Below are 26,897 nucleotides of genomic sequence, written 5' to 3' on the forward strand. Positions count from 1 at the left end.
TTCAACCCTCCCTAATCAAGGAGTAGAGGAGTTGAGAGACGAAGATCGTTCACGTGCCTGGATCCGTGAACGTGAAGAGTTGCTTCAGCAGATTAAGGAGAAGGATGCGTTGATTGAGTTTCTTGAGCATCAGGTTATTGATGACCCCGATGATGTATGGACTTCTCTACTTCCTCAGTCTTCTAAGTTCTGGAAGAGGAAGTATGATCAAATCGCCAAAGAGAAGGCTGATATGGAGGCAGCCTACGAGAAGGAGGTGAAGAGGCTTCGCACATCTTATCTTCCTGTGTCCCGAGCTTTAGATGATTGTTTCTAGGGATCCATAAGACGATTATTTTCCTTTTCTCTTGTATATGATTGACGATGCTGCACTTCTTTTCCCTGATATTATTTGATGAGATATTTCCATGTGTATAAAATGCTTAATATTTCCAGAATTTGCAAATAAAACTCTAAAGTTCCTTTGAAATAAAAAACAAATCATATGCACAAACATTGCATGCATCATATCCATAAGCAGGTTTTGATTCCGGTCCCTTGCCCTGTGGTCTAACTCTGTGTCCTTCATTTATTTTGAAGACAAGCTGACTCACCGGTACTACACTAGAGCCAATATTTCAAGACTGATGGATCACTCAGGCCATGGATTCACGAGGCAGGCGCCGTGACATCCACCCTACACCAGAAATTGAAATTCGTGAAAAACAAGAAGCTGGTGGTGGTAGGGGGAGAAAGGGCTCTCCTGGTTAGCCATTTGTCTTCCTTCTCTTATATAGATGCTGAGGTTGAAGTTGGAACTCCTTTCCAAGCTTTATATAATGCTGAGCCTATTGAGAAGAGAACTCCTTCATTTGCTTCCTACAAAGATGCAAAGCTGGCCATTGAGCGTGGTGCAACCACTGGTTTAGGAAAAATGATTGAGTTAGAAGACAACGAGTCCCGGGCTGGCATAGGTTTTTCTTCTGGTACATTCAACAAGCAAGGGTTATTCAAGAGTGGAGGTTTCATCCACACTGGTCTAGATGAGGAGGCTACTACCGTTTTAGAAGAAGATACAAAGGATTCTGGCAATTTCATCATCCCTGGAGGGGTCTGCAACAATTGGGTCGCTGTGGATATTCCAACAGTTGTCCATAAGTCAACGTAATGACCACTTTGTTTAAAAACCCTTATCCCATGCCAAAAGAAGGAGTGATGACATTGATGGCGCATAAATACAATGATACTTTCATTCAATAAATTCATGTTAAATGTTTGTTTTTCCATTTATTTTCCCTTTTTGCTTTTGCATGAAATTGGTGATCACATAAAACCCTAAAAAAATAGAATAAAATCGATCTTTTTCATATGCATAATGATTTGCCTTGTTTGATTTCTAAAAGTTTTTCATATCCAAAATCATTATGCAAGTTGATTTCTAAACCCATTGAACATAATGACCCAACACCATCTCCCAAATTTGAATTCCCTGTATTTGAGGCAGAGGAAGATGATGTTGAAGAGATTCCTGATGAGATCACCCGGCTACTTGAGCATGAAGAGAAGATCATTCAGCCGCATCTTGAGAATCTGGAAACAGTCAACTTGGGGTCTGAAGATTGTGTGCGAGAGGTAAAGATTGGGGCACTTCTGGAAGAATCTGTTAAGAAGGGGTTGATTAAGTTGCTACGAGAATATGTCGACGTCTTTGCTTGGTCGTATGAAGACATGCCTGGTCTAGATACTAATATTGTGCAACATTTCCTACCTCTAAAGCCTGAGTGCATGCCTGTAAAGCAGAAGCTCAGAAGAACTCATCCTGATATGGCAGTGAAGATCAAAGAGGAAGTTCAGAAGCAAATTGATGCGGGGTTTCTGGTGACTTCTACATATCCTCAATGGGTGGCCAATATTGTGCCCGTGCCTAAGAAAGATGGAAAAGTCTGGATGTGTGTGGACTATAGAGACTTGAATAAAGCTAGTCCGAAAGATGATTTCCCTCTACCACATATTGATATGTTGGTAGATAATACAGCTAAATTCAAAGTCTTCTCGTTTATGGATGAATTTTCCGAATATAATCAGATTAAAATGACACCCGAGGATATGGAGAAGACAACATTCATCACACCTTGGGGAACATTCTGTTATCGAGTGATGCCCTTCGGTTTGAAGAACGTCGGAGCCACGTATCAACAAGCTATGACTACCTTGTTCCATGACATGATGCACAAGGAGATTGAGGTATACGTTGACGATATGATCGCTAAGTCAAGATCGAAGGCTGTACTCCCTGTAGAGGTGGAAATCCCATCAATAAGAGTCTTGATGGAGGCCAAGTTGACTGATGCTGAATGGGTTCAGAGTCGTTATGACCAGCTAAACTTGATTGAAGAGAAGAGATTGACTGCCATGTGCCATGGTCAGTTATATCAGCAGAGAATGAAGAAAGCTTTTGATAAGAAGGTCAAGCCTCATGTGTTCCGAGAAGGTGACCTTGTGCTCAAGAAAGTCTTGTCTTTCACGTTCGATTCCAGGGGCAAGTGGACTCCAAACTATGAAGGTCCATATGTTGTTAAGAGAGCCTTTTCAGGCGGTGCTTTGATACTTACAACTATGGATGGGGAGGATTTCACTCGTCCTGTGAATTCAGATGCAGTCAAGAAATACTTCGCCTAAAAAAATAAAAACTGAATAGCTTGCTAAGTTGAAAACCCGAAAGGGCGGCTTAGCAAAAATGAGCGTCTCAGTGGGTTGAAAACCCGAAAGGGCGATCCAGGCAAAAGTTAGAGACATGAAAAATGAATATAGGTATCCCGCTAGATTGAGTACCTCATCCTGGGGCAATCTAGGCAAAAATTAGGGATTTGGCAAGTAACTGCATCCTGACAAGACTTTGTTCTACAACTGTCATCCGTCAGAGATTCTTGCTCATTATCAACCAAAGCTTCAAATACATCAGATTCAGAATTGGTGGAGAAATGGTCATTATGTTCAATGTAGCCCTTTTCCAATATATATCACCAATTTCAAATTTGTAAAGATCTATGGAGTCTTGCCATTCGCAGACTACCATTCTATCAAATAAATTTGAGCCTTTTATCCAATTATTGGCACTCTTATCTGTTTCTATTCAACAAATGTTTTGCATGTTTTGATTAAGAAAATATCATCGTTTTAAACGATCAAATTTTTTATAATTTGTTTTTAAACAAAGTGAACATTCACAATGACGAAAGGACACTTAGGAGATCCTCAGTGCTCTCCTAAGGGTGGTACGATCCCCAACAGGGTAAGATTTTTGTCCATATTCCTGGCATGACTGTATCTCCTCCCTCCGGAACCCCTTGTGGTTTATCTTACCAAGTGGATTGCTTGTTGAGAGTCACCTCTCTTCCCTTCAGCAGAGTAGCAATCTTTCTTCCTCAGCAGCTTGGATCTCTTTGGGCAAGAGCGGTATTTGGTGGTTGATCCCGATAAATCCTTTATCTCCTCGGATAGATTCCCCAGTAGAGTTGTTGCTGTGGTGGACCTTGTCTGTGATAACTCTCATCCCCAGCTGGAATGATTGATGATTCATCCCTTGCAGAGTTCTTTGCTTCCTGGTATCTCTGATCCCCAGCAGATTGGATACTCCCCGGTGAACTTGGCTTTCTCTCTTGAGATGTAGTACCGGGTGGTTGATTCCTGGACCTGGTTGTGTTAAATATGTTTGTTTGTCAACATACATCATACATAAACCATGCATATTCATGCATAATTATAACATTTAGATATTCATGTTGCATTCTTTGCTATATATCGTTGTTTGCTGTCTCCTGCTATTTGGTGGTATACTTCCCCGAGCAGATGTGTGTGTCTGATCTCTCCATATAGAGTCAGCTCCATAAGCAGAAAGCGTCTATCCTTTATTTCATATTCCCCACCGGGTTATATCCTCATGGATGTTGATTGTTTTTGTTCCTTCCCAACACATATATTGGGATGGTTTTCCCCATTGAGTTATATCCTCACCGGGACAAGTCTTGATTTGGTGTGCCTATCTAGTTTGATCCTAGATCGGTCTCTTGAGACTCTTTTCCTGTTTCCCCGTGGTAAATGAATAATTGCTCAATAATTAGTAATTATTATCCCCGACGGAGTCTGTGGTTCTCTACCCTCATACCGGTAGTTGTAAACCCTATTTCTTCCCTTTTTGCAGAGTAACTATTTTTGCTCATCTTTAATTGATGACAGTTATCTTCATCCAGTATTCGGTGATGATATCCCCTCATCTGCTTGGATAATTTCCCTAATTACGCAATTTATCCCCAGCGGATCATCTCTCGTCTACCCTGTTGTTGTTGGTGACGATTGTTTCTCCCCTGAATTGGTCATCATTATATACCTAGTTTCGGTATCCCGATGCCTTTTCTTTTCGGTCGATTTATCCTTTATTAACCCAGTAACCGGTTGTGGATAATCGTCCATGCGAGTATATTATCTATGTTCTGACGGTAATAGATAGTATATCTCATGCACTCTCGGGTCTGAAGCCTTTTGTTCTTCCCCAGTTGAGTAAGATTCGTATCCCCTTTGTGGAGTCGAATATCCATCCTGTAATCGAGTTTGCTTTTAGCCCTCTTTTGGATGATGAGTGTTTTGGGAATATTCCCCAATTCACGCCTTGGTTGGTCACCTATTATATGCCCAGTAACCGGTATCCCTGGTGTTCCTTCCTCTCTGCTCCCTATTATGACTTTTTGTCCCCTGTGTGTAGCACCTCAAATTTGCACCTCCCATTTGTACATTCATTTCATTTTTAGGTCACTAACATCACATTAACATTGCATTGTCATTGCATTGTCATTGCGTATCATATTGCATCTCATCAGTCAAGACTGATCAGGAGAATCCATCTATGCAAGAGAGCAAGGGCATTCCCATGAGATCAAAGCCCTAGAGTTGTTACAATGAGCTTACATGACCCAAGGATCATTTTGAAACAATTTGGCCAAGTGTTGAAGGCTCAAAGTCCACAGTGCATGATCAAGTCATCTAAGGCCCATAAAAGTCAACTACAAGTCAACTGCAGGTCAATTGAGGGTTAGGAGATGGAGAAATGGATTGAGACACTTCATTCATGTCCCAAAGAAGGTTATTCGACATGTCCAACATCTACCTTGAAGATTTTTGAAGCCAGATCAAAAGTTTCCCAAAATAGAAAGTGACCTGTAATTTCATGTTTCCAAAAATGGCAAGTTTTTGGACCAACTTCAACTCAACTTTCCAACATCAAAGAAGCTTCAAATGAAATTTTGTCCAACATGAAAGTTGAAGATCTTTCTCTCCCATTTCCAAAAAGTCCAAGATCATGAGCATCTGATGAATGGTTGAGGAGTTATAATCAAATCATTGCCAAGTGTGCATGGAACTTCAAAATGCCATATCTTTTGAACCAAAACTCCAAATTGAGTGGCTCTTTTTGTAAAATTCTTCTCATGACATAAACTTTCCAAAACATTCATCACATTGCATAAAAATTCATCATATGATCATATGCATATTCATGTCCATTTTGGAGGGAAAATCATGAATTCAAAATTGGTGCATCATATGGACTTTTTAACCATTCCAACATGTTCATAGCATGGTTTTAAGTGAAAATGCATGGCCATTGTTACTGTTCACGTGCATGTTAGAGTTAGACCACAGGGCAAGGGACCGGAAACAAAACCTGCTTATGCATATGATGCATGCAATGCTTGTGCATATGATTTGTTTTTTTTTTATTTCAAAGGAACTTTAGAGTTTTATTTGCAAACTCTGGAAATATTAAGCATTTTATCACATATGGAAATATCTCATCAAATAATATCAGGGAAAAGAAGTGCAACATCGTCAATCATATTCATCCTAAAACCTAATCAGTACACTGAGAACGATCTTCATCTTCATCGCCGCCTTCAACCTCCAAACTATGATCTTCACATTCAATCACCATCAACTTTCAACCTCAATCACCATCATCCCGCATCAATCTTCATCGCCCTCTTAAACATCAAAGTCTCACCAGTTCACTCAACAACCGCATCCAAAGTCAACTAGTTCAGAGAAAATCAAGAAGAAGAAGAAGAAGAAGAAGGGGATTTTGGGGATTGAAAAGCTAAAGCAAGGAAGAATCACAATCATTATCTGGAAATAGGAGTCACCGACGCTCATCTTCACCTTCAAAATATCCGGCACTGTGAGTTTTTCCATCCTTCTTTCCCCAGTCTTTAATACTGAGATGTAGAGGTTGGAGAGGAGATGCAAATTCCCAACCCTGAGGGCTTTGAATCCTCATGCTTGGGTTTAATTTATGGACGAACTTCCAGGGTTCCTAGACAAATTGGTTCGAATTCATACTTAGACGTAAAATTAGGGGAAATTAAATTGAAAATTCATGATGAGGAGGCCAAGAAGGTCATGATGATGGTTGAGTTTTCCATTTCTGGTGACCACCGCCGCCAAAAGTGATTTCCGATGCGGTGGTCCACGGTGGAGGGTGAACGGAAGGGTGACCTGAGCACATGCTTTGACCTGGCGCACGTGTTTCTAGCTCCATTTTTTAATTCGATTTAGTTTCCACCAAATCATTACCACGTGCCTTTGGATATTGATTCATCATTTCACCATGTGTTGAACTTTGCCTTAGATTCTGGTGGGCCAAATCACCTTAGGTCATGCGCCTATTTTGTTTCATGCACCCCTATGAAAGTCTCACCCCCCAGTCCACCATGGAAGTCAGAGTGGGATTTTGGGAGTTGGGCCTGTGCTTTTCATTTTCTCACAAACCCCTGCAAGACACCATGCACCTGCTTTATTGCTTTGATGATTTTTTTTCTAAATTGCTGATTTTTTTCTATAATTTTGTGCATGATTAAGGGTTAGATTTAGGTTAGTTGTGGATCAGTCTATTTTTTTTCACATAATATGTTTAAATTCAGTTAGAATTAATTAGGTTTAATTGATTCTAATTAGATTTTAATTGCTAAAATTTAATTCAATATTAATGTGATCCATGCATATGGACATTTTTGCCCTTAGGTCTTAGACAAAAATCATGGAAATTCTTGCTCCCTTAGATTATGTTTTTTGGTTTAGATTTAATTGACCATTTTAATAAATTGATTGTCATGTGATATTTGATGTTTGATGATTAATTTGATCCTAATGTTTGCATGATCCCCTTGTTAGGCTTTGTACATTTAATCTTTAGATTATGATGTACATAGTTACCAATTAATTCATTCTTTTAAGTTCAAGTTGATCAAAAGCAATTTTGATTAAATAAATCCTTTGATGATGTATAATCCCATAGTTTATTCAAGTGATCAAAAGTCCCTTGATCCTTGATAAGACTATTCTATAATGTTGTAGATACCAAGGCTTCAAGTCCCGACTTTAATGTAAGGCATCCTAGATAAAATCAAGCAGTGGATTATACAAGACACAACAAAACGTCAACACTTGACAATTATGGTTCAAGTTGTATACCATGAGCCTCAAATAATCAATAATGATGAGATTGAGTTTCTCCTACCCTTATATATAGTGACTTTGCATACGGGGTGTAGGTCCTAGCTATTCAAAGCATTCACCTTCATTCATAGACTTTAATATATCGTGAATCAAATGATTGATAAATCTTCTTCTCCAAGGTAATATCATCCTAAAAAGTAGCAATGAAGAATGATAAATATCACATGCCATGAGCCTTAAGTAACGAAGAATGATGAGATGGAGTTTCTCCTACCCTTGTCTAGAGTGACTTTACGTACGGGGCATAGGCCATGATAAATATCAATGACTGCAAAATCTTTTTCATCTTCCATTATCATATATCATACCTCTCGCCTCAGTCTCTTGTTGTCAGTCGTAGTAGGCTGAACTATGAAAGCTCTGACTTTTTCATTGCACAGTGAGAATATGTAGGGATGAGAAATTCAGATTATCCGCGAGTTATCTTACTTATTTCTACTTCATTGGTTATTCTTCATCAGTCAACACCATAGTTTTGTGTTCCTTACAGTGATATATTGTTCATTGTACCCAACAATACTGTCTTGTGGGTCTCATACCTATCCTTTTAGGACATTTGTCCATCTTGTGAACCGAGGGATGTTTGCCTTTATGCCAAACACTTAACTCCGTATTTTTGGTTATGACAATACAGTGGGTATGCCTATGTCCCTCCACCTATTAGTTTGTACTTGTTTACTCTTCGGTTCAAAATTCATTACCTTTATGGGTTCCCATGTTACCATTATGTTGGTACAAGTTACGATGTTCATAATTGCAATCATACCCTTGAAGTTGTGTTTGTCTTGTTAGTCCTAGTTGCGTAGGTAAACACCTCTTTGTTTCTTCCCATTGTTTTCGTGGTTCCACGAACTACGAGTGATATGACTTTCTCATTGCACGATGAGAATACGTAGACACAAGGCTTCGAACCCTTGGCGAGCACAATCCTAATTATTCCTTCTTCCACATTAGGGCACCATTCATATCTTTCATGAATCATCGTCTACCTTCAATCATTAAACCATTCACCCCAGTGACACACTGTTTTCTTTGAAACCAAATACCATTTTTTTGAAATTCCATAAATACCCTTATAGGACATTTGTCCACCTTTGTGCCAAGAGATGTTTGTGATATAAAACCAAACACCTAATTCATTCTTTTTGGTCATGACAATACAGTGGGTATGCCTCTGTCCCTCCACATCTTAGTCGTGCCACGTTTACGCTTGGGTTGCAAATACCATTACTCTTATGGATTCCAATATACCCTTACCTTTGGTTTCAAATTATACCTTTTCAGTCACTTTTTGCCAAAACCTTCAATTCTTTGACTTTGGTTACTTTCGTTATCATTTCATTCATCTCCATGATACATTCATAATTCTACCTTCATTCATTTCATGTGATATACCTTTATCTTTGAGCCAAATACATTATATCTTTGAGCTTAATTCAGTGCCTGTTTGTGAACCAAGAGTTGTTTGTGTTGTAAAACCAAACACTTAATTCCTTGTTTTCGGTTATGATAATACAGTGGTTATGCTTAGTTTTCTCCACATCTTAGTTTATACCACATTTACTCTTGGGTTCATATTTCATCTCTTTTTGGAGTCAAACAATACAATCCTTTGGTTTGAACCATATTGTTATCACAACTCTTTTCACCTCCCACCACTAGTTCTATGAACTATGGAGCTCTAAAATCCTTATTGCACTATAAGGATACGTAGACATGATGGTCCTAATCCTCACCGATCACTCTATCTATTATTTTCCTTTTCCCCTTATCCTTTCGCGAGTAAACCATAGATATAACACTCATTCGAGCAAGAATGATCAAAACGGTTCCCGTTGAATACAACGGATGTAAGAGGTGCTAATATTTTCCCCTTGCATAACCAACTTCCTTACCCAATTATCTTTTTCCTTGGGTTTTATCGATGTTTTTCCTTTCCTTCGGGAATAAATAAAGTTCGATGACGACTTTGTTGTATGTTCGAGCGTGCGATGCGTTCGAGTATATTTCCGCTAGTTCCAAAGGCATACTCCTAAGATATTACATTTCTATCAAGGATTTTAAAGTCTTCAATAAAATAACCCTGACGTTACAAGAATCATTTCATGTTACCTTTAAGGAGTCTAACCCCTCTTCTGTAGAGGTAGACATTGTTGACTGTGCATGTATTCTTGAAAGTTATCTGTGGAAGATGGTGATCAAAATAAAGATAAAGATCAAGAAGAAGGAAAAAATATAAAGGAAGAGAATCAAACTAAAGAAATCAACTTTAAGAATCAAAGTCTACCTAAAAAATGAAATTGATGAGGCTCTAACGATAATATTGATCTCTTGCTATGCAAGAAGAGTTAAATCAATTTAAAATAAATAATGTTTGAGAATTCATTCATAAAGCTTCATCTAATCAAGTGATTGGAACCATTGAGTCTTTCGCAATAAGTGGGACGCCTTTTTATATTTGATTTTAGTTTCTTTACATTCAATTACTTTTCATGAAAACAATCCAATTTAAGATTTTTAACACTTAATATCTCTACCTTCATATCCTAAACAAATGTGGACAGAGAATCCCATCTCAGGTTATTTCACAATCGCACTCACATCCATTTGGTTATATCCACCATTTGAAGACAAGAGATTCTCCAAAATGAAGGAGTTCCAAAAAATTGCATAAATTATTGCTCTAAAACATATATTATTTGTTTTCATCAAATATTACATCCAAATTTTCACTTTTATTTCTTCATTGTTATATATTTTTGTCAATAATTAACACAGGATAAATATTCCTATGTAGGAAACATTCTGCAGCATCATTGAAAAAATGAAGAGGTTTAGAGCTAACTGTTTTCGTTGGTAATATAAAGTATGTTAAACTTGTAATCAATCCAACAAAAACATTAGAATGTCATTCCACCGAGTAAGGACCAGTTTATTTTAGCTTTAAAAAAATAGATTTTTTCTTTATATTTTTTAAAATGGATTCTACAAAAATATTTTTTTAAAATATTATAAGTTTTTCTAAATTTATTTTTTATAAATTAAAAGATTGAATTGTTCATTCTATAACATAAACATACATTATTGAAGATCAAAACATAGTCAAAATCATAGTTTTTTTAAAAAGTTGTATCTTAAAAATGATTTTTATAAAAAGCTATTTGAAATAGCTTTAAATTTAAGTGATTTTTTGAAAATTTGATATCCAAAAAAAGTTTCGATAAAAGGATGAAATAACTAAAATAACATTTTAAGAATAATTCAAACCAAATTTTTATTTGAAGTTTTTATAAAAAGTTTCTTTGTAAATCTTTTTTACAATAAAATATGTAATATTATAAAAATCATTTTTAAATAAAGTCAAAATAAATGGGGCCTGAGTTCCATTATCTATGAATGACTCATCACCTTAAACATTCTTGCAGCTATCTCACCATTTTTTCTACTCATATATCTTTCGTGTTTCTGATATATGAGTAGAAAACTCTAATCTCATTCTCCGGTGAAATCCTCAAACCTTAAGTTTGTGCATCATGCCTTTGGGCTAATGAAAATTTTGAACTGTTCAGACAAATTTGGGGTATGAAAAAATGTAAGGGTAACTATAATGAAATTGTGCTTATTCCTCAATGTTATATGTAGTAAAGTCATTAAACCTGAAAATTTAGATGAGTTAGAACATGAGGCTACAATTATCTTGTGTCAATTAGAGATGTTTTTCCCTCCATCATTTTTTTGCATTATGGCTCACTTAACTGTTCATCTAATAAGCGAGATTAGAATTTATGGTCCAATTTATTTACGGTGGATGTATCCAGTAGAGAGATACATGAAGATCTTTAAAGGGTGTACAAAGAATCATCATCGTCTAAAAGCTTAGATCGTTGAACGGTACATCAAAGAAGAAGCTATTGAGTTTTGTACAAACTATTTGTTAGAAGCAAACTCTATAGGAATTCTCGAGTCTCGTCATGATGAAAGATATGATGGTAGAGGTATTCAATGTTTAAATATCAAGACATTTGATCGATATGTACTTCTTCATACACATTTGTATATATTGAATAACATTAGTGAAGTTCAACCTTACTTGACCATTCACAAAAGTCTTATCAAGGAAAAATTCCCCAGATGAGTGAAAAAATATTGTTGATAGAGCAAAACAAAACCTTCATAACTTGATTTAATGAAATGGTTTCTAAAGAGTAGTGCATCGGAGATAATTAAATGGATGTCGCATATACCTAATTTTAATGTAATAACTTGGAGTGCATACGATATTACTAGATATTCATTCTATAAAAAAATCAAAGTATGATCGTAGTAGCGTGCAAAATAGTGAGATTAGGGTTGAAGTTATATCCATGTACTTCTCTAGTTCGAAAGATAAGAATCTTGTACTGCCATCTAAAGCGTACTTTAGGGTTATTGAGGAGATTGTGGAGATTGATTATGTTAATGTTAAAGTGCCTTTATTTAAGTGAAACTGGATTAACAATAATACTGGTGTAGAAATTGATGATTTAGGACTCACACGGGTTGATCTTCGAAAGTTGACTTATATGTACGAACCATTCATCATGGAATCTTGAGAAAAACGAGTTTTTTATGTCACTAATACTTCTAACGCAAAATGTTCAATTGTTCTACAAGTAAAATATATTTTTGATAGTGATAAAGATCAAGATTTAAATTTGGTTACCTCCTATTTCGCAACACATGTACGTCTCTCATCTAAAGAAAATGATTATGATGATGATGTGCATGTTATTCGTCATGATCATCAAGAGGGAGTATGAGAAAACTAGTAAGTAAATATTTTATATCACTTAGTAATATATATTTACTCATTTATGTTTTTGCTAAAGATTTAATGTTGTTGTTATTGATGATCTTAATTGGTTTCAAATGTGGTTCAAATTATAGGTGCTTAACGACTAGTGACAAATCACATAAGAGAACTTTTGGACGACATACAAGACTTCGCATTTTGGTTATTGTTTTTATTGGTGATTCATTTATTATCATTTTAATTTGTTGTAAAATTATAAGGTGTACATGTGCCATTTTGGATTTGTAAATGGTGTAAAAACTGGACATTTTTTGTACAATGTGTCTGTTTGAGAAATGAGAAAAAGGTAATATGTTTATGTTTTCGAAATGGCCAAAATATGGTTATGTAATATAGGTACAAACCAACGTATAGAAGAAAAAAAGTTAAATAACAATGTTTTTCCCTCAGTTATTATTACAAATTGAGGTAATGATTGTTCTCTTATACCTCAGTTCATGAAATAACTGAGTGAAAATGTGGGGCACGCCATCCAGTTCTGAAAATAATAAAAATGCAGAACCTGGAGGTCGAACTCATGCGAAGAACACTTTATCCCTCAGTTATTTCAAAAATGAGGGGTAATGTGATAAGTTTTCATGACGTTCTTCGTTGCATTGTGTTTGTAACTGATGTCAAATCCCTTTTGCTTCTGAGGTTAAATGTATTTTTTGTTGTGGGGCTAGTTAGAATGCTTTTGGCAATGATCTTTTCTATAATTCTTGAAAACTTTGTTATATTCTACAAAAAAAATATAAATAGATTAAACTTAAAAGAACTTAAAATGAAAGAAAATGATAATACAAATACAGTGACGAATTGTCAAAACTACGCTAAACTTGATCCTTTCCAAATGCATAAAAAAAAGAGGTAAGAAATTGAGATTGTAAGAAAAATATGAAAATTGACCATTATACTTTAATGATCATGTTCAATTTATACTTTCATTCTTGGACTTTAAGATGGATAAATCAAAAGATGTTGATCTTACTTATATCTTCTTCAACTTTTTTTCTCTTCTTCACCGATTCACTCAGATGATAAGGATGTCATGTTGTAATTTTGTAATATTGTAATATTCTTATTTTCTTCTATCATAGCATCAATCATACAATTTTTTCTCTCTTGAAATATTGTAATTTTTTTTGTTGTCTTATTATAACTAAGATTTTATATGTAAGAAACGGATGGGCACGTGGATATTATGACATCAAAAATATGTTTGGCATTGTTGATTCTTCTATTGTTGAAAGGTTCAATGAGGTAGTGTAATTTAAAATATTTTCGTATTGAATGTATTTATTGAAAAATATGTAAATTATTATTTTAATATGTAATTGTTTAATTTATTATTTGTTGAATTTGTAGATATTCACAGACACCTCATCGTATGAAAGATAGACAATTGACCATATTCGACAACTTTGGACTCAATATTTTTTACAAATGGTTGAAGAGAACAATATACAATAAAACCAAATGCAAATGGTTGAAGAGCATAAGCATCAGAAAAAGAAAGAAATATTGACAAAACAAAAGAGAAGGAAGAAAAATTATATGTAGATAGGTTTTGTTTCATTAATATTTTGTAGTTGTTATATGAAGAAATTGATTGAATGTTTTATTGTGGTTGTTACATGAAGAAATAGTATGATTTATGGTTGACTATTATGTTGTTGTTACTTGAAGAAATATTATGATTTCTTGGTACGAGACAATATGATTTTGATGTATGACTTTTTGGTATTAGATAATATGATTTTGATGTAAGACTTATATACGATGATGTTAAAATATGTTTGTTTTGGTTGTGATTTTTGTTTATTGAATGAATGTTATATAAAAATATTTGGTTTAATGTTTTTTTTTAAAATAATACTAAAAAATAAATCGAGTTCTTTTACACCAGTTATAAAATATTTGTTTACGGAATGTCCAACGGTATACACAATATTTGGTTGAATGAAATAAAATGTAAATGAAATTAAATATAATATAATTATGAAATATTTTACACCAGTAATAACTAAAGTAAGGTGTAATATACCATATTTAAAGAAAATAGGATGTAAATTTTTTGATATTCTTAGTAAACATTATTCATTTTACACCCGATTTTTATCAAATAGAGTGTAAATTTGTTTGATTTAAATGTATATATGTAACAATTTATAAAACAAGGTGTAATATATCATCCATTTACATCCGTTTTAAAATGGGTGAAAATTCGTCGGCATTTTCACCCTTTGAATTTACACCCTCTAATAACGGGTGTTAAATGTAAAAAAAAAGAGTGAAAATTCCTATTTATACAATAGCGTTTGTGCTTTGATAACCATGAGTTACCGTTGATGTAGTCATGTCTCTAGCTCGGAGTGATATAATCGTGTTGATCCTCTTAATTTGTTTACCAAGGTGTCTCATGCATGGTTTAATAGTTTTTATGGTTTCTATAATTGGTTGTGACTTATCTTATGTAGTGTTCATAATTGTTTGGAGCTATGGTGGTGCTCATTAAGGGTTGAGACTTGTTTTGTATAGTTTCCATAATTACTTTGAGCTACGATGGTGTGTCCATAATTGGTTAGAGCTACAATGGCATGTCCATGATTGGTTGGAGCAAATAATTTCAAGGATTTTTTTTCCAAAGATGAAATGTTTGCTTTGTAGAGTGTTGATATTCTCATCATTTGCACTTGCATATAGGTCGCATTTAGAGACTTTGTAATATAATAGAGTTTGATCTTGTAAATTTTTATGTTAAATACTATTTGTATTCTTGTTATATGCATATATTTTTTATTGTGAATATATTATGAGTTTATATATATATATATATATATATATATATATATATATATATATATATATATATATATATATATATATATATATATATATATATATATATATATATATATATATATATATATATATATATATATATATATATATATATATATATATATATATATATATATATATATATATATATATATATATATATATATATATATATATATATATATATATATATATATATATATATATATATATATATATATATATATATATACTGGCTTCATGTTTGCCTATATTTTTGCAGAACGCACAACCCGCCCTCAATTGTTTCTCTTTGTAGAGTAGTTTCTCTTTGTATTTGATGTATGATTGGTCATGAGTGATGAGGTAACTCATGCTCTTCACGCCTTTCAAACCTATATTTTTGCATAACGCGCAACCCGTCCTTAATTGTTTCTTGAAGATTCAACACCTTGAGACATCATTTTCTCCCCGACCTCAACAACCACCTTGAGATATATATAGCCCTTGTTGTTCAAATTGACCCAAATGAAATTGATGAGGCTCTAATGATGAACATTGATCTCTTGCTATGCAAGAAAAGTTAAATCAATTTGAAATAAATAATATTTGAGAATTCATTCATAAAGCTTCATCTAATCAAGTGATTGAAACCGTTGAGTCTTTCGCAATAAGTGGAACGCATTTTTATATTTGATTTTAGTTTCTTTACATTCAATTACTTTTCATGAAAATAATCCAATTTAAGATTTTTAACACTTAATATCTCTACCTTCATATCCTAAACAAATGTGGACAGAGAATCCCATCTCAGGTTATTTCACAATCGCAGTCACATCCATTTGGTTATATCCACCATTTGAAGACGAGAGATTCTCCAAAATGAAGGAGTTCCAAAAAATTGCATAAATTATTGCTCTACAACATATATTATTTGTTTTCATCAAATATTACATCCAAATTTTCACTTTTATTTCTTCATTGTTATATATTTTTGTCAATAATTAACACAGGATAAATATTCCCATGTAGGAAACATTCTGCAGCATCATTGGAAAAATGAAGAGGTTTAGAGCTAACTGTTTTCGTTGGTAATATAAAGTATGTTAAACTTGTAATCAATCCAAGAAAAACATTAGAATGCCATTCCAACGCAGTTGCAGTGAAAAAAATCCATACCACTCACCGAGTAAGTTCCATTATCTATGAATGACTCATCACCTTAAACATTCTTGCAGCTATCTCACCATTTTTTCTACTCATATATCTTTCGTGTTTCAGGTACAAAATAGAAATTGAAGTTCAGTACTAAGGCCAAATTGTGAAACAGTCAGGTTTGCTTCCTTAACCAGTGAAATAAGAAAGACGACATGTTGTTTAATTAGAACAAGTTTATAACTTTGGCTTAAAGAATCTTTGATAATTTTGACTGTCAATGCTATTTTTCCTGTCAAATAATTTTTTTAAGTGTGCAATTTTTGGTTGTGTAGTTTTGCAAGGTATGCATACTATTTTGGTTCATCATTTATGTATAATTCTTTTTTAAAATGCATGTATACAGGCTTTCTTCTTATTATTTGGAACACGATGGCATGTTTGACTTAAACAAGCTTTGATAGGGAAATGGTTAGGTCAAACAATCGAATGTTAACTTGATTATATAATACAGTATGTCAAAAATTGAGAGAAATAAATTGTGAACATCATCATAGATATCCTGTCAAAATATTTGCTAAATAGAGTAATTTTAAAACCAAAGTTTGTGATGTTCTGTTTGAATGTTTCTTTTGTGAAGATTTTTTTTTAATAATCAATTTTTTTTAAAAAAATTCAAAAATAATCATAAAATCAAAAAAATTACAAAAATAACCATTTTTGTGCCCTAAAGATACATGGGCGCTACCCTAGATGGCGCCTACCCTTAAAAGGAGGGCAAGTCGCCACTAGGAGTGGCGCCTACTCCTATTTTCTTTTTTCTTTATTCTTTTTTTTACTTTTTTTTAAATTTTTTAATATGTTTTTAATTATTTTTAAAAAATTTTAAAATCTTTTTTAACTTATTTTAAATTTATTAATTTATATTTATTATAAATTATATTAATTTATATTAATACATATATATATATATATATATATATATTATATATATATATATATATATATATATATATTGTAAATAATATTATTTATATATATATATATATATATATATATATATATATATATATATATATGTAAATAATATTATATATATATAATATTATTTACAATATATATATATATATATATATATATATATATATATATATATATAAATAATATTATTTACAATATATATATATATATATAATATATATATATATATATATATATATATATATATATATATATATATATATATTAATTTAATTTATAACTAAATAATATTATTTATAAATTATTAAAATATATTAATTTATATACATGTAAATAAATAATATTATGTATATATTTGTAAAATACACAAGATATATATATATATATATAAATATATATTAATTTATATATATTAATTTATATTAATAAACACAATATATTTATATTAAAATAATACACAAGACAAATATTATAAAGCTTAATTAAAATGCATTATTAATTTGGGATTTTTTTACATATTATGCGGTCCCTGGTACGATCTGCACGGGGGGAGGTCTAACTACTCGTCTAGACGGCTCATGTGGTGGTGGTGCTTCCCTATTCCCACCCTTAGTCCTAACGCGTCCCCTTGCCCTTTGTCGTTGTGGTTGGGTCGAAGTCCCTTCAATGGTGTAGGAAATGTGGGTGCCCTCTGCGCCCTCAAAGCTTTGTCTCGGTGGGACAAACTGACTCCTGTTGGGTGCGCCCTCAAAATGTGGCATTTGGTAGTTGAGGGTTGAATCGGGTTGGCTAAAGAACAATGTCTGTTGTGGTGTGTAGTAGTCTTGTTGGTAATCCTCTTGTATACCTGTGTCGGGGCTAAGTGGAGGACTGGAAGAGCCCGGGACATCGTCGTGATGGAAGTGTTGGGATTGGTGTTGGTGGGGGATTGAGTTTGTGGTAGGCGTTGGGATTGTTGATGGTGGTGGGAATGTTGAGGTTGGTGTTGGTAACTTCATGATATTGGGGTTGAGTTTGTGGTATGTAGTGTTGATTTGGTTGGGGGGTGGACATGTGTTGTGGTGGTTGTTGTTGATAATACGGTGGTGGTGGTTGTTGTTGGTAATACGGTGGTGGTGGTTGTTGTTGGTAATACGGTGGTGGTTGTTGTTGTTGGGAATATTATGGTGGTTGTTGTTGTTGGAAATATGGTTGTTGCATTCGGGGATCGTCCAAATAGAACGGGTCAGACACAATCATTTCTGGATTTGTATTTGTTCTATACCAATCCACATATTCCCTTGTCGGCTTCATTTCGTTGGGTGCCACCGGAAATTGTAGAACATAGTGGGCACGTTCTTTCCATATTTTATGGAACTCCTTTGCAAATGCCTTCCAATTTTGGACATACCACTGGTGGCTGACTTTTTTAAGATGCCAAGGTTCCACAGACATTGGGGGACCTGGGATTTCTTGATGCATTCCGAATTGCAGTTTGACACGGTCACTTTGGTGCATCTCCACTGTGGTGAACCACATGATAGCCGTTTTTGCTGTCCAAACAGCTGCATCTTTAGGGTTGGGTTGATGTTCCAATCCCAAATATGGTCTCCAAATAAACTACAAAGAAAAAAATAAATATGTTATTTATTGAGAATGCTTGATATTAATAAATTAGTTAGAAGATGAATGATAGGGTCCATTTCTCAAGCTCACACTTGCGTCAACACAAACATGGCACAGGATCATCGTAAACTTTGCCATGATATGATCTGCCATTCTGTAATACCTCTTGTTGAAGTTGACCCGTCACTCAAGGTCAAAACTATTATCTCCCATTGTGCTGCTGTTTTCAAATATACACCGTCGTACAGAAAGGCTTGGTTAGCGAAAACCAAGACAATTGAACTGGTATACGATAATTGGGAGGAATCATACAAACAACTTCCGCGCTACCTGGCTGCACTACATTTGTATTCACCTGGGACGGTTTCTATAATGGAGACCTTGCCGGCACAATCCCATGACGGAACTCGTCTAGAAGGTAATGGAATATTCCATAGACTTTTCTGGGCATTCCGTCCCTGCATCATCGGTTTCACATTCTGCAAGCCGCTTATTCAAGTCGATGGAACTTGGCTGTATGGGAAATACAAAGGATCGTTACTAATGGCGGTCGCACAAGATGGAAATTCTAATATTTTCCCAATAACCTTTGCATTGGTAGAAGGAGAAACGGCTGCTGCTTGGAGTTTCTTTCTTAAGAATCTCCGAACGCACGTGACTCCACAAGCTGGCATCTGTGTGATTTCTGACAGGCACGCTTCTATAGATAGTGCATACAATAATCCATCAAATGGTTGGCATGACCCCCCGTCTACGCATGTCTACTGCATCAGGCATATTGCTCAAAATTTTGTGCTGGAGTTCAAAGATAAATTCTTGAAGCAAAATTTGATAAACGCAGGGTATGCATTAAACCAACCTGGATTCCAATACTACCGCCGGGAAATAGTGTTGGCAAATTCTGATGCAGGGAGGTGGATCGATAATATTGACAGAGCAAAATGGACTAGGTCATACGACGATGGGGTGAGGTGGGGCCACATGACAACAAATCTTGTGGAATCAATGAACGGCGTCTTTAAGGGCATACGTAACCTCCCGGTAACCGCTTTGGTGAGTGCGACGTATTTTCGGATGGCAACGTTGTTCATAACAAGAGGCAAGCGCTGACATGCAGTGTTACAGACGAGTCAAGTGTATACTGATGTCTGCATGAAGTTTATGAGGCAAGAATCTGCCAAAGCCAGCAGCCATCGGGTTACGGAATTCGACCGCCATGGCCACACTTTTAGTGTCAAGGAAACAATTGACCACAACCAGGGGCTGCCCAGACAAGAGTATAGGGTCCTAATACCAGACTGTTGGTGCGACTGTGGTCAATTTCAGGCCTATCGTATGCCTTGTTTCCATGTCATTGCAGCGTATTCACACACCCACTTCGATGCATTGTCGCTAGTGTCTCCCATCTACAAAGTTGCAACATTGCTAAATGTATACGACAATCCCTTTCCGGTGGTAGCATTGGAGGCATATTGGCCAGAGTATGACGGGGAAATTGTTTGGCACAACGATTCGATGCGGAGTAATAAAAGTGGTCGCCCAAACAGCAGACGCATTAGAACTGAAATGGACGTCGCAGAGAAAATGCAGAGGAAGTGTAGCATATGTCGACAACTGGGGCATAATAAGAACAAATGTCCATATCGTGGATCTAGTTCCACAACATAGTTTTCATATTCATAACTCTGTGTACCAATGCTATTTATCAATAAAGTTTATTTTTTATTCCAAATAGAAGATGACATTGGAACAACAAACACAAACATCTAACATTAGAACAACAAATACTAAAACAAAAACAAATACTGGAACAAGAACAAGTACTAAAACAAGAACAAGTACTAGATCAATAACAAATACAAGAACAACAACATAAACAACCATTAAAATCTAGGAAATTACAACAGTTAACACTATGTCATCTGATCCATGCATCATTTGGATGCAATCAATGTCTCTTTCAACTTCAACCCACCAACATACCGTTTCTCCAGTTTCAAATGAGAACCTTCTTCTAAGCCTCTGAATCCTTCTGATGACTTCATCAGATTGGTAATCTCCCTCTAACCAAGACATCAAAGACCTTTTTAGTTGATCCAATGAACGGACGTTCCAAAATTTCATCTCCATTGGGGGTTTGACAGACGAGAAAATAACATGCTCATCCCTTTTTAAGATTACTGGTTCAGGATCCGGCCGCCTTGATGATGTTCGCTGCCATGATGACGGTCTGGGGGATGCCATGAACTCAACTTGATAGAGAAAGTGATAGGAAAAAGTGGTGAAGAAAATGCAAGGAAATAACACTTTATTTATAGGAAAAAATCTAGGTTGTACACCAATGTACTTAACCTTAATTAGTGTCGCACTTGATTAATTAGTCTTAGGGAGAATTAGAGTTTGAATTAGGTCATAACTACCAAACTCTAATTATAACCGATCAATAAACCCTAATTATAATTGATTAATTAACCCTAATTCTCCCAAAAATTTATAAATAATATTATTTAGTTATAAATTAAATTTATATATATATATATATATATATATATATATATATATATATATTTTGTAAATAATATTATATATATATATATATATATATATATATATATATATATATATATATATATATGTATTAATATAAATTAATATAATTTATAATAAATATAAATTAATACATTTAAAATAAGTTTAAAAAGATTTAAATTTTTTTTAAAAATAATTAAAAACATATTAAAAAAATTAAAAAAAAAAAAGCAAAATAAAAAATAAAATAAAAAAGAAAATAGGAGTAGGCGCCACTCCTAGTGGCGACTTGCCCTCCTTTTAAGGGTAGGCGCCATCTAGGGTGGCGCCCATGTGTAGATTAGGACACAAAAGTGCCCATTTTTGTAATTTTTTTGAATTTATGGTTATTTTTGAAAAAAATAATTTAAAATTGATTATTTAAAAAAAAATCTTCTTCTTTTGTTGTCAATAGTACAAGTGTCTATATAAGTTAGTGTGAGAATTTTGGATCAAACTCTAATTTCGACATGGATAGATTGATATTTTGACAGGAGTTGTGCATGTTATAGTCGAAGTATGTTCAAGCATGTTGTCGAAATATGTTAACTTGTATTTTAAGTTAGTATGTAGAATTGAGCCTTTTGTTAAGCCCAATTATTTATGTTTGCTTGTTGCTCAAGTTATCTTAGTAGTGTATTAATAGACTCGTTTCTCTCAGGTTGTTGAGAGAGATTACTTGTTGTTATTCACTTGTAATCTTTGAACCTTTGTTGAGAAAATGAAAAGTAAAACAATTTTAACCAATTATTATTCTTCTTTCTTCTTCTCTCTCTCTTTTGTAAACCTAAATAGGGTTTCTTGTATTTGTTCAAGAAACTCAATCTTTATCTCATAATTTTATTCTGATACTGGCAACATCGTTTCACACCAAACTGGTTCAGCGAGAATGAAGAAGAATTCAGCCTATTATGAGTGAATCAAACACATCGATGTGAGACTGCATTTTGTTAGAGAGATAATCGAGCGTGGAGAAGTCCAAGTGCTGAAGGTTTTGACTGGTGACAATGTTGTTGATATGATCACGAAGACATTGTCAAGCCGTAAGTTTCCCACTGTATGCAGTTGATAAAGCTACATGAAGAAAGCTAGTTTGTTCCCTTGGTGTTGTAGAGTTTATTCCAAGGTGGAGATTTGTGAGAATTTTGGATCGAACCCTAGTCTCGACAAGGATAGCCTGATATTTCGACAGGAGTTATGTATGTTGTAGTCGAAGTTTGTTCAAGCATGTTGTCGAAATATGGTAACTTGTATTTTAAGTTCGTATGTTGAATTGGGCCTTTTGTTAAGCCTAATTGTTTAAGTTTGCTTGTTGTCCAAGTTAGCTTAGTAGTCTATAAATATACTAGTTTCTCTCAAGTTGTTGAGAGATATTAGTTGTTGTTATTCATTTGTAATCTTTGAACCCTTGTTGAGAAAGTGAATAACAGTTTTAATCAATCATTCTTCTTCTTCCTTCTTCTCTCTCTTTTGTAAACCTAAATAGAGTTTCTTATGTTTGTTCAAGAAACTCAATTTTTATCTCATAACTTTGTTCTGTTATTGACGACATCGTTTCACAATAGTTAGTGTTGTTGAAAATGATATGTTATTTGTGAATGTTTATTTTTGTTGTCAATGTATTAGTCCAATGTTAAATCATATCAACTTTTTTTTCACGATTGCTTATGAGCTTCTTTGTGAATGTTTTATGTTTTCAGCTTTTTATGTTTTAACCATTGTGAATGTATTCATTGATTTTTCATGAATTGGCATTAGGCCGGTGAAGATCATCCTAAGATATATTCATTATACCTAGACAAGTTCTTGGACAAAGAATTTGTTTTTCGTTTTAAAGCCAATCTCTATTTAAGAAGTCGTATGTTGTAAGGCTTACTAATGATTTGGAAGTCACCAAAATGATCAAAGACTACATCACTATAAATGAGGTATAGACATTCTACTTGATCATTATCCCTTTTTTCAAAATCAAATCATGTTAATGATGTTTAACTAGAATCCCTTTTTTCAATCTTGTGGAGCACACTCCCCATCTGTCAAACAAATCTCCAACAAATGAATCAATTGAACTAGAATCATCCACATATTGCTGATAACTTAACTCTTCCTTCAAAGACTTATCACATTGTAAGAAGAACTAACACTTTAAGTAAATTCTTTTTACTTAAGATTGTCAAAATCATAAAACAAACACTCACTAGCTACATTCTCTTTTTTTAACATGAAATTCCAACAGAGCTTGGATGCTTCTCAATCTTAGAGCACTGAAGAAAGTCTGAATAATACACCTACTAAGACGTTGTCTAGTGAAAATGGGTTAGAGGAACAAAGTGCATTTGATTTCTTGTCACCCAAACTATCTGCCACCAAGAGTGCAAAACACCTCAAAAGGGAGTAACCAATGGACCATAGAAATTAATCAACATTATCAGCATAATATTCTTTTTTGATGGAACATCACTTTTTTTTGTGAAGAAATATGTCCATTTCTTTATGCTTAACTTGAATAATTGTAGTTTAGGTATCCTATATATGATAGTTTTTTGGTTCTGAATTAGAATGACCAATTTGCATGATTGTTCCAGATCATGACATGATTATACTTTTTTCTTTCCTACTAAACATCATGTACTGCTAGATATGTTTACAAAAAAATATATATATTTGTCCTAAGACATCTTTGTTACACAAATTGTGAATTTATCATATATATGATAAACATTGGTTTGAAAATTCCTAAAAATAAACCATGAAACAGTGGCACTGTCAAACGTATTGTAAATGTAAATTAAATGAAAAACAAGTAAGCATGCCTTTATGTTCTGTGTCTGAGTCTGAGAAATGAATTTGAGCCCAACTTAGAATGCCCAATTGAACATAGCAATTTTGATGTAAATAGAAAGAGAAATACAACACAACCCACTTTTTAGCTTTGGATTTTAAAATTTCCATCAAAAGTAGGACTTGTTTTTGTTGAATAAACTTTAATGTTATAGTTAATGAGTTTTATTAATAAGATAGTGGAGAGATTAAGAGTCTATTGTAGTTGGAAGGTCAAGAGATAGTGGTCAATTAATAGTATTTACTAATTATTATGTTTCCTAGAATAGCTGAAGTTTCTGAGTCTGTATAAAGACCAAGGATGTACTCTAATGAAATACAGAAGTTACAAAAAAACTCGCTTTCTTCTGTCAAATTGGCATCAGAGCTAATGGCAAACATGTTGAATCAAATGCCGTTGCCACGGCTAACGAAGTTAAATTACGAAAACTGGAGTATCCAAATGAAAGCTCTTCTCGGATCTCTAGATGCGTGGGAGGTGACCAAAGATGGGTTTGAAGAACCAACAGATATTGTGGGATATACGTCAGCTCAAAATAAGGCGTTGAAAGAGACGCGATCGAAGGATAAAACGGCACTATACATGCTGTTTAGGGTTGTTAATGAATCAGGCTTCGAAAAGATTGTCGGTTCGACTACGTCGAAAGAAGCGTGGGACACGCTAGAGAAAGTGTTCAAAGGAGCAGATCGAGTAAAGCAAGTTCGACTCCAAACTCTTCGTGGCGAATTGGAGAGGATGCAAATGAAGGAGTCAGAAAATGTATCTGACTACATCACGCGTGTACAAAAGGTGGTGAACCAACTCACCAGAAATGGCGAAACAGTAACTGATGCACGAGTTGTTGAAAAGATTTTGAGATCTTTAACAGATAAATTTGAGAATATTGTGTGCGCAATAGAAGAGTCGAAGGACCTTTCGAAGCTCTCAGTCGAAGAGCTCGCTGGTTCCCTCGAAGCACACGAACAACGTAAGATGAAAAAGAAGGAAGAAGGAGTAGAGGACGCAAATCAAATCAAGGAGAAAATCAAAGACGAAAAGGTACTCTTTTCTCAAAAATTTCGAGGAAGAGAACGTGGTCGTGGAGGACGTGACAATGGTCGAAGTGGTAGAGGCAGCAACTTCGAGAGAGGACAGTCGAGCCAGCAAAATTGGCGTGGAAGAGGACGTGGTCAAAGAGGTGGTAGGTTGAACCATTCCAACTTTGAATGCTACAAGTGTGGGAAGTATGGTCATTATGCGAAGGATTGCAACTCATTCAAATGCTATAACTGTGATAAAGTGGGACATCTTGCAAAAGATTGTCGAATCGAAAAGAAGGTAGAAGAAACAACCAATCTAACTTTGGAAGCTGAAGCAAATGAAGGTTTTCTCTTGATGGCTCAAAATGAGATCAACACAAATGACAACGTTTGGTATCTTGACTCAGGAGCAAGTAACCATATGTGTGGTCACAAACACTTGTTTAAAGAAATGAGAAAGATTGAAGATGGCAATGTGTCTTTCGGAGATGCATCGAAAGTGAAGGTCGAAGGCAAGGGAACGATCCGTTACTTGCAGAAGGATGGGTTGATTGGATCAATTCAAGATGTTTATTATGTACCAAATCTTAAGACCAACATCTTGAGTTTGGGACAACTTACAGAAAAAGGTTATTCGATACTTATGAAAGAACGGATACTGCATTTGAAGGACAAGTTGGGACATCTGATTGCTCGTGTCGAAATGGAGAGAAATCGAATGTACAAATTGAATCTGATAAACGTTCGAGAAAAATGTTTAAAAGTAAATGTCGAAGACAAAGCGTCACTATGGCATCTACGCTTTGGTCATCTACATCATGCTGGTTTAAAAAGGTTGGCGAAAAAGAACATGGTGCATGGACTACCAAATATGGATTATGAAGGAAAGTTCTGTGAAGAATGTGTGCTTAGCAAACAAACAAGAACTTCATTTCAAAAGAAGGCAGAATATCAAGCTAAGCATATCCTTATTTTGATTCACACCGACATATGTGGGCCAATCACGCCAGAATCTTTCAGTAGCAAAAGATACTTTATTTCCTTTATCGACGATTACTCACGGAAGACATGGGTTTATTTCTTGAAAGAAAAGTCTGAAGCATTCGAGGTGTTCAAAAGGTTCAAAGTAATGGTGGAGAAGAAAACCGACAGACACATTAAAGCAGTTCGATCTGATAGAGGTGGTGAGTATACTTCGACAGCCTTTATGAAGTATTGTGAAGAGCAGGGCATAAGGAGATTTCTAACTGCAGCATACTCACCTCAACAAAATGGGGTGGCTGAAAGGAAGAATCGAACAGTCCTTGACATGGTTCGTTCAATGCTTAAAAGCAAGAACATGCCAAAGGAATTTTGGGCAGAAGCTGTACAATGTTCCATTTATGTTCAGAATCGATGTCCACATTCGAAGTTAGAAGATCAAACGCCACAAGAAGCATGGAGCAGACAGAAGCCAACAGTTTCTCATCTCAAAGTATTTGGAAGTGTGGCTTATGCACACGTACCAGATCAACGAAGAACGAAACTTGAA

This window comes from Lathyrus oleraceus, chromosome 1 (genome assembly GCF_024323335.1).
Source record: "Lathyrus oleraceus cultivar Zhongwan6 chromosome 1, CAAS_Psat_ZW6_1.0, whole genome shotgun sequence".
Taxonomy (NCBI): Eukaryota; Viridiplantae; Streptophyta; class Magnoliopsida; order Fabales; family Fabaceae; genus Lathyrus; species Lathyrus oleraceus.